At 41.4% G+C, this 8897-nt stretch overlaps 1 protein-coding gene across 3 annotated transcripts in view; it reads left to right on the top strand.

Moving 5' to 3' along the window:
* The window catches only part of LOC114232845 (uncharacterized), a 41878-nt gene extending 38988 nt beyond the window's left edge, over nt 1–2890 (top strand). For all 3 annotated transcript variants that reach the window (XR_008557529.1, XR_003618962.2, XR_008557530.1), the window contains 2 exons: nt 1983–2068; nt 2653–2890. The gene's annotated coding sequence lies outside the window, so the exon portion shown is untranslated. The remainder of the gene's footprint in view (nt 1–1982; nt 2069–2652) is intronic.
* Nucleotides 2891–8897: the final 6007 nt, after the last annotated feature.

Below are 8897 nucleotides of genomic sequence, written 5' to 3' on the forward strand. Positions count from 1 at the left end.
TCAGTGGTTGAGGGGGCTTTGGTGGCAGTGGGGATGGCTGTAATGGATTTGGTCATCAGGGAAGCGATTTTGGAGGTGGCAGAGGCTGCAATGAATTTGGCAATCGCAACACACGATCTTCAAGTTTGGGGCCCACGAAAGGAGGGCACTTTGGAGGCAGAAGCGCTGGCCCCCGTGGTGGTGGAGGCCAATACTTTGCCAAACCACGAAACCAAGGTGGGTGTGGCGGTTCCAGCAGCAGCAGCAGCTGTGGCAGTGGCAGCAGGTTTTAATTACCGCCAGGAAACTGTTCAGCAGGAGAGGAGAGCCACAGAAGTGACAGGGCAGCTACAGGTTACGACAGATGTGTGGCCCCAGCCAAGCTCAGTGGTGGCAGGGCCGCGCTGCTGCAAAGACGTGTTTCAGACAATACTCATGTGAATGAGCGAAAGCCTCCAGGGGCTGTGTTTGTGACTAATTGTATAACAGGTTATTTTGGTTTCTGTTCTGTGGAAAGTGTAAAGCATTCTAACAAAGGGTTTTCATGTAGATTTTTTTTGGCACCCATGCTGTGGATTCTAAATGTAATAGTCTGATCATGACGCTGAATAAATGTGCCTTAAAAAAAAAAAAAAAAGAAAGAAAGCAAGAAAGAAAAAGAAAAGAAACAGGTTCAATGACTTAAAAGCACATTTTAAGTTATATTACAAATTTTTAAAAAAATGTATTTTTATTGACTTCAGAGAGAAAGGGAGAGGGAGAGAGATAAAACCTCAATGATGAGAGAGAATCATGGATCGGCTGCCTCCTGCGCGCCTCCTACCAGGGATCGAAACTGCAACCCTGCATGTGCCCTGACCAGGAATTGAATTGATAAAAAGACACTACTCATCATTCCAACCCAAATGCGCTCCTTTTTGGACATTCCTTTTCAGGCTTTATTACACTGACATGTTTATATGGCTGTGGATGATGAGGGCATATGCTTTTTATCTCACTATTTGCACTACACATTTCTCTATGCTCCTTCCTAGTCCTCATACTTTTTTTTTTCTTTTGGAAGCAGCTCTATTTTTTCCAGTTTTATTGAGATATTATTGACATATAACATTGTGTAAGTTTCAGGCAGACCATATAATAACTTGATACATATATATATATATATATATATATATATATATTGCAATAAAATGATTGCAATGATCAGTTTAGCTAATGACCATCATCTCACAGAGTTCCAATCTTTTTCTTGTGATGAAAACTTTTAATAATTATTCTCTTAGCAACTTTCAAACACACAACAATACAGTATTGTTAACTATAGTTACGAGACTGTACCTTATATCCCCAGAACTTATTCGTCGTATAACTGGAAAGTTATACTTTTTGACCACCTCCAGCCAACCCCCTCACCTTCTGCCTCTGCCTCTGGTAGCTACCAATGTGGTCTCTGTTTCTATGAGTTTTTTGGTTTTTGTTGTTGTTGTTGTTAATCCTCACTGGAAGATATTGTTTTCTATTGATTTTAGAGAGTGGAAGGGAGGGGGTATGAAGGAGGGGGAGAGAAGAGAGAGAGAGAGAGAAACATTGGTGTGAGAGAGCCACATCAATTGGTTGCCTGCGGAATGCTCCCTAACTGGGGCAGGGAACCTGCAACCCAGGTATATGCCTTTGACCGTAATCGAACCCGAGACCCTTGCGTTTGTGGGCCGACACTCTAACCATTTAGCCACACTGGCCAGGGCGAGTCTGTTTTTTTATATTCTACATGTACACACGTATTTTCTAATGCATGGCAATAGTCTGTTGAGTGCATATTAATGAGTTAGAGAAAGTGTTCTTTGTTCTAATTCAGGGAGACCATGAAGACCTCTTGGAGTTGAGTCAAGAATAAAAAGTTACAATAGTTATAGCATAGTTGTAATAGTACCTAGACAGAATAAAGGCTGACTAAGTGTTGGCTGTTATTATCTATAGCCATATCTTCACATGTGTTCTTTTAGGAAACCCCACCCCTTTAATAAAAGTCTGAAAGTCTGGGCCTCTCCAGTGACACCTGCCACTGCTTTTTATCCACCGGGAGACAAAGGTAAGCATAGTTGATAACTCTGGATCTCAGTAACTCAATTAACGTCATCTTCCTTCTTCCACTAAAGAATAACTTTCGATGGGGGAGTGGGGCTAGAACAGATGAGGCGTTTGCAGAGGTCCAAGGGCCATTCATTCTCATTCATTTGTGCTACAACGGGTATTTTTCCAGCAACACCTTTTTTCCCCCTTCCCTGAGCCATTCACTAAGCAAGGCTGCTAGGGCCTGAAAATACAAATGAAAGACGTTTTCTGCTCTCAAGTTGCTCGCTGTGCAGAGAGGGAGATGTTAAATACAGGGGAGAGATGCACACCCTAGGAGCTCAGGGAGGAGCCTAACACACGCTGGGCTGACGCTCAAGCTGAGCTGGGGAGGCTCTTCCTAGGAATAGTCAACTTGTTAGACGGAGACATTAGGAAAGATACTCAGGAGCCAGGTCCTGGGGGACCTCGTGTGCTGTGATAGGAGGCTCTCTCATCCCCGCAGGTGATGTAGGAAGTTGTAAGGAAGAAGAAATGGATGATGAAGGTTTACTCTTTTCTCCCTCACATCTTCTTTTGTTTCCTCCTCTACTGCCCCTACAGAGATTCCTGCAATAGCCTACAAGGGTTATAGTTGGGGAGGGGAGGGGGAAAGAAGAGACAGAAGAAAGAAACCAAGTAATGACAGCGGAGAGGAGAGGAGAGAGTGTTGGGAGCTACCTGGCCGGCATTGTCATCTGTATTTAAGACATGCATGTAATTTAGGCATCTGAAAGCCAGAGACGGTCCTAGAAAATAAATTTCCCATGCTGCACAGCAATTCATCAACCCCGAGCCTCCTCTCCTGGTTGTTTGTGAGTGTATGTAACTCGAATAAACACCCGCCAAGTGTTTTCTGAGTTTGGTTCTTCATTTAGTAAGTTTATTTTGGAACATTTTTTCCCATGACCAAGTTAAAAGTTAGGTCCACACATTAAAAGGTGAAGAGTTTGGGCAATTAAGGCCATGGTTAGGATAACTCCTAATCTCAAACCATTTTTTTTTTTTTTTGCTCAATAATGAAGCGATTAAACAAAGTGAGCTGGTGTTTTTACTTGAGATATATGAATAACTGTCACTGTAGGTTTAGCAGATGATATATTGACATGTCAACTTTGTAAGGTTTTTAAAAACAGCTCTTTAACCTTCTAACTTTTCAAACTTCTGTTTAGTTAAGAAATATATAAAGTTTTTGTTTTTGTTTGTTTTTTTTAAAAAGAGGATGATTTAGCCCAGCTGGTGTGGCTCGGTGGTTTAGCGACCTATGAACCAGGAGTTCACTGCTGGATTTCCGGTCAGGGAACATGCCCTGGTTTTGGGCTTGATCCTCAGTAGGGGATGTGCAGGAGGCAGCCAGTCAATGATTCTCTCTCATCATTGATGTTCTATCTCTCTCACCCTTTCTCTTTCTTTCTGAAATCAATAAAAAAAATAATATAGTGGAGTTTGATTTAAATACTTTTGTTTCTACAACATGAGTCTAAGCGTACCTAAGTGATGCCTAGAATACTATTTGAACATCTGAAAGAATGTGTTGATTCCTTTAGCAATACTTTTTAAGTGGTCATGTCAATAAACTCCTTAAAAGTTATATGAAAACTTTTTGGTGGAACAGCTGTAATTTAGGAGTGATAAAAGTTTTCAACTGTAAGAATAAACTGCATAATCTTTCATATCTATTATGGTCCAAAATACCTAGGTGTCATGGTAGAGTTCAGTTATGGAGCAAGAAATAGTAATTAACATCGACTGGAAAAGTCCATTGGGAGATCATTCAAAAACCTCATATTAAACAAACGGTGGGAGGAAAAGAACACGAACAGTGATTTCATCAAAATGTGGTGTCAAAATAAACAGATGGGGGACAATGCGGGAAAAAATGTGACAACATATCAACTGTTTTCTTTCTAAATAATTTCCAAAAATAATAAACTTGTAAAAGTTACATAATGTGCAATTAATAATGTTTTATTGCATCTCTTTTAGTTTTTCTTTCCATTTTCCCCCCCTCACATCTCTGCCTGTGGCCATAGAGACAGAATTAGAAGACATGTGCTTCTCAAAACCAGTAAGGGGAGAGAAAGGACAGACCCAGCAAGCAGTGACCCTCAGTCAGGGTTATGTTCAGCTGTAAGGATGAGCAACCTCGCGCCTCTGACTCCGAGAAGGAAGGGGATGTTTTCCTCTTGTGTCCAGGGGTCTGGGCTGGGCAGTCCAGAGCAGGTGTCACCGAGGACCTGGGCTCCTTCCTGCTGTTGTCCTGTTATCTTGGCTCAATGCCAGGCATTGTGTTTATGCTCCAGGCAACAAAACAGGGTCATATTGGTGCGCAGGTGAACGGCAGAGGCCTGTGGAGTTGGTTTCCTGGACTCTCCACCCTGTGGTTTTTGTTTCCATTTGTAGTAATCAGCCAGCACTGATTCCCATGGCCACCTCTAACCATAAGGACATCTCAGAGAAGGGAGGATTTCTAACTCAGTACTATTGCCCCAAATAGAGTCAAGTTCTCTTGATAAGGAAGAAGGGGAGAATGCTTTCATTCTTGATTTTAAAAGTATTTCATTTATTCTGTTTGCCATTAAATGGGAGTTAGGATTAATCTCGTTTTCTTATGACCTTTCACCCCTGCTGCACTTAATAGTAGGCATTCAACAAAGTGGCTGGATTGACAGATCGATTGACTCATGTTGCCAGTAATTTTTAAGCATACACACGTCAATATACTAAGATAGTTACTAATGAAACACATGCTCCTGCCTTTGAGGGGCTTTGGTTGCAATTTCAGGCATTCATATCTGTAAGATGATTAGGCAACAATCTGACAGGTATAAAGGGTACATCATCTTCATTTATGCTTTGTTTTCTATTGATTCATGATGTTAATGTGCCTAGTGAACTGGACTTGATTCCAGGGGTTTTCATCAAGTTATTTGGTTAAATGTGACTAGTCGTGCAGAAAAACATAATGGGGCGTTAGACACTTGGATTCTCATTGCAACGTGGTTTGTTGAATGGTCACACATCCTTTCTGCTTCTTAGTTTCTCCATAAAATACAGGATGTAGCAATAGCCATGCAGCGTAGGTATTGGGTAGGTGAGAGGCTACATAAGACAGTGAGGAGCATCCGTGGGCTTGGAATCAGACAGCATGGATTTCTCTTCCGGGTCTGTCATTTACCAGCTGTTCAACCAGAAGTACGTGCCTCTGTTGCCCTACCTGTCCAGTGCGGTGATGGTGGTACAAACTACGGAGGGCTGATGTGGAGACTGAGTTATATATGCAAAGGTTTAGAAAGAACTTGGCACATAGTAAGTACTCAATAAAAGCTAGCTGTATCATATAGTATTTCCAGTTGTTTACTTAGAAGTAAAATAGGATCAGTTGAGCAGTACAGGCTTCTTTTTCTGCCATGCATGTTTTCCTGAGTGTGTCCGTAGTCATCCCCCCCTTTCCCCTGCTCTCCCTCCTGTCCCTTCCCCTCCTCCTCACATATAGTGCCTGTGTCTGCTTGCACATCTTTGCATGGGCCAGAGGGGACAAGAGGAGCTGCCAAGGAGGCTTCTGGGACCGGGAGAAGCAGCCCTAAAGGCTGAATGCCATGAGCCGTTGTGTCAACTCTTGAGCTGAGGGCCAGTCACAGTAAAGCAATGGGACCTGCCAGCACAGATGTTGATTTCAGCTGTCACATGCGTTCCACTTGGGACTCTCCTTGGGTCTCTTGACCCTGCCCGGCAGCGGTTTGAAATGAATTTCATTAGGCTTTCATGAATCCTCACATCTATGTTTCTCTCTCAGTATCTGGTATCATAGCGACATGAGAGCCAGTACCACATGAGGACAATATTCTGAATGTCCAGCTCCCTCTCTCTGTTGCACCAAAGCCAAAGAGTGAGGGCAGGGGTTGGAGGCTTAACTCCGCTCGTTAATCAACAAAGCAAGGAGACTCTTTGGTGTTCTTTTTCTTCTTCAATTTCTTCCTGCACCAGAATTAGAAATTGGATGCTCTGTGACCTAGGGGTCTGGGTCATGTGACCTAGGGGTCAAAAAGGGAATGATCAGGTAAATGAATTTTGATTATGACTATTATGAACATAACATATTAATAACAAATATCAAGGATTCAGCTCAAAGACAATAAAGCAATAAAGGCAAAGGCTCCATGAGCCTCCTCTCTCCATTTTCCAGTTCTGATTTCATAACTTATCTCTAGAGAGAATGGGGATAGGATTTTTTTAAACGAGAAACATTTTTTACCCCTAAAAACAGCTTGCTAATTTTGATCCTGAAAAATTCCCTGACTGATGAAGCCCCATTTTGTCTTGTACCGTTTGCAAACAAAAAACAGAACAATAATCCACACTAATAAACAAATCTGAAAATGCATTTAAATTCCATTTATTCTCCTAATTAAAGACATTTCTGGAGAGTGATTTTCAAAGGAAAACAGTTACAGCATTTGTGTCTAAATATATCTTCATGTTTTTGTTCTACTTCAACCTGAGTGTTTTGGAAATTCTTGTGTAGAGATGATCTTCCTTTGTTAGAAATACTGTTTGGGTAAGTTCCATTTTTTATTTGTACAACCTTGAGCTTCCACATTCCTCGATGAGAGTATTTTTTCACTCTGAGTTTGAAGGGAGTGATGTCTTGTCAGCGTATCTGCTGCTGAGGGTGTGGGCTTTGTTTTATTCCAGCAACGCATTTAACAGCTCATTCTCTCTCTCATCTCCCTGGCTGGAGAGAGAGAGATGTCAGCAGTGACAAAGGGAGCTCTTAACAACTCCTTCCCTGAGTTTTCCTGGTAGGGTCACCTTCCACAGAGTTCAAATGCATGCGATTTTAGGAAGAAGGAACCTCATTTGATAGTAAGCAGGACTATAATGAGAAGGGGACTGGCGAGTATTTTTTTAAATACCAAATTATCATATAATTTAAATCTGCTAGATGGTGCCCCCTCCCCTACACACACCCCCCAGTTTTGATTATTAGCCACAGCGCTGATAACCTTCACCCCTATGATTCCAGAAAGACCCTCACGATATTTACTATATATATGAACTTAGAGCATTTTTCATTTAACAAGACTTTCACCCCTTTACTCGGAATTCTTTCTGTCCTGTGGACACCTGGACAGGGAGCAGCATCCTTGGTCTCTACCCACCAGATGCCGGTGGCATCCTCCTCCAGTGTGACAACCCAAAGTGTGTCCAGACATGGCCAGGTGTCCCCTGGGGAGCAATAGCACCTTCAGGTAAGCGTCTCCGTGACCTTCCATCTGGGGGTATAGCGACATTACTGAGGTTGTTAGGGACAAGAACCCCCACATTGCTGATGTGGGAACACAGGCACGGAGTTTACACACATCTCGTCTGTGATGAACGGGGAATTGGAAAGTTAGACTTCCTGCAGTGCTTGGATCGGTCTGCCCAATTGATTCTGATCAGGTGAGTACCAGGAAGGGGGAGGCACAAAGCATCGAATCAGGCTTCACTCTAACGCGGCCAGTTGTACGCTAGCCAGCAGTGCATTTCCCAGGGGTTTTCTAATCTTCAGTGTTCTAAGTGTAAGAAGGAATTTTAGGAATGGTTGTAGTAAGAATCAGTGACCATTTGAGTCTATTAACATGGAAAATGTAGAAGTTGTATTTTCTTTCTCCCAATCTCTGTCTTTTGGTTATTATTTGTTATATTTTTTATTACACAGCTAACACATGTTCATTATGGGGGAGGGGGGAGAGAAAATAAATAGCTATAAACCAAAAGGGGGAATCATCCCAAATCCCATAGCTGGATGTAACTATTAACATTTTGATGTATATTTTTAAAAGATATGATTACATAGCAACAGCTTCCTTGTTCAGAAAGTACACTTTGAATAATACTCTAATATTTACTTTAAATCTAATACTACATCATGGTAATGCTGTCTTAGTCTTTATAGGATACATTTCTTCTTGTAGACTCAGATGTCTTCTGATTTACGGTTATTGTTACAATATCCCAGTGAGGTAGAAGTAACAAGTATTATTATCTCTTATTTATGGAGTATTAAAAGGTAAAGAGGGTTTAAGTGGATTATTTAATGCCATAGAGTTTATCAGGGGAAAAGGTTTGAACAAGATTCCAGGTTTTCTGCTTCCTAATTCAATGTGATTTCCATTAGTCTGTTTTAATTATATATATATATAAATAAATAAATATATCCTTTACCAAAACTTTAGGTGCTTTAACTCAAATAATCGCTAAGATCCTTATGGAAAGTTATTAATGATGGAGACAATGGAGGAAAAGTGTAAGCAAAATGAAAAGAGATAAATCAGAATTAGTGCTTTGCAAACTTTGCCCTCCCCATCCTTAAGCTGAAGTGCTATTTAAATGTGCTGAGGTCTGTGATTGCTAAAGAATTAATGTGTGCATCACAATTCTCTGCGCTAGAGCAGAAAGATATATGACTTAAAGGCCTATGAAGCTTAGACAAGTATTGTAAATCAATGAAATGGGCTGGGTGTGTGTTAGGGAGTGGTGGGAACTGTGGTAAACCAGAGTGTACATGCTCCATGTAAAGCAAGCATGTCAAACCCGGGGCCCGCGGGCCACATGCGGCCCACAACGAATATCTTTGCAGCCCAGCCAATGTAACGGTATGTAAGAAATGTTTTAATAAAAATTTCGTAACTTAATTTTTACAATATCCTGTTATACATAGTTATTAGTAACGAACTACAACGTCCGATAATGACTGATTACTATAATCGTGTTGCATTCATTTCCCTTATGTGCAGGCGCACCATTTCTCTCCACTAATACCA

This window comes from Eptesicus fuscus, chromosome 11, assembly GCF_027574615.1.
Source record: "Eptesicus fuscus isolate TK198812 chromosome 11, DD_ASM_mEF_20220401, whole genome shotgun sequence".
In the NCBI taxonomy this organism is placed as follows: domain Eukaryota; kingdom Metazoa; phylum Chordata; class Mammalia; order Chiroptera; family Vespertilionidae; genus Eptesicus; species Eptesicus fuscus.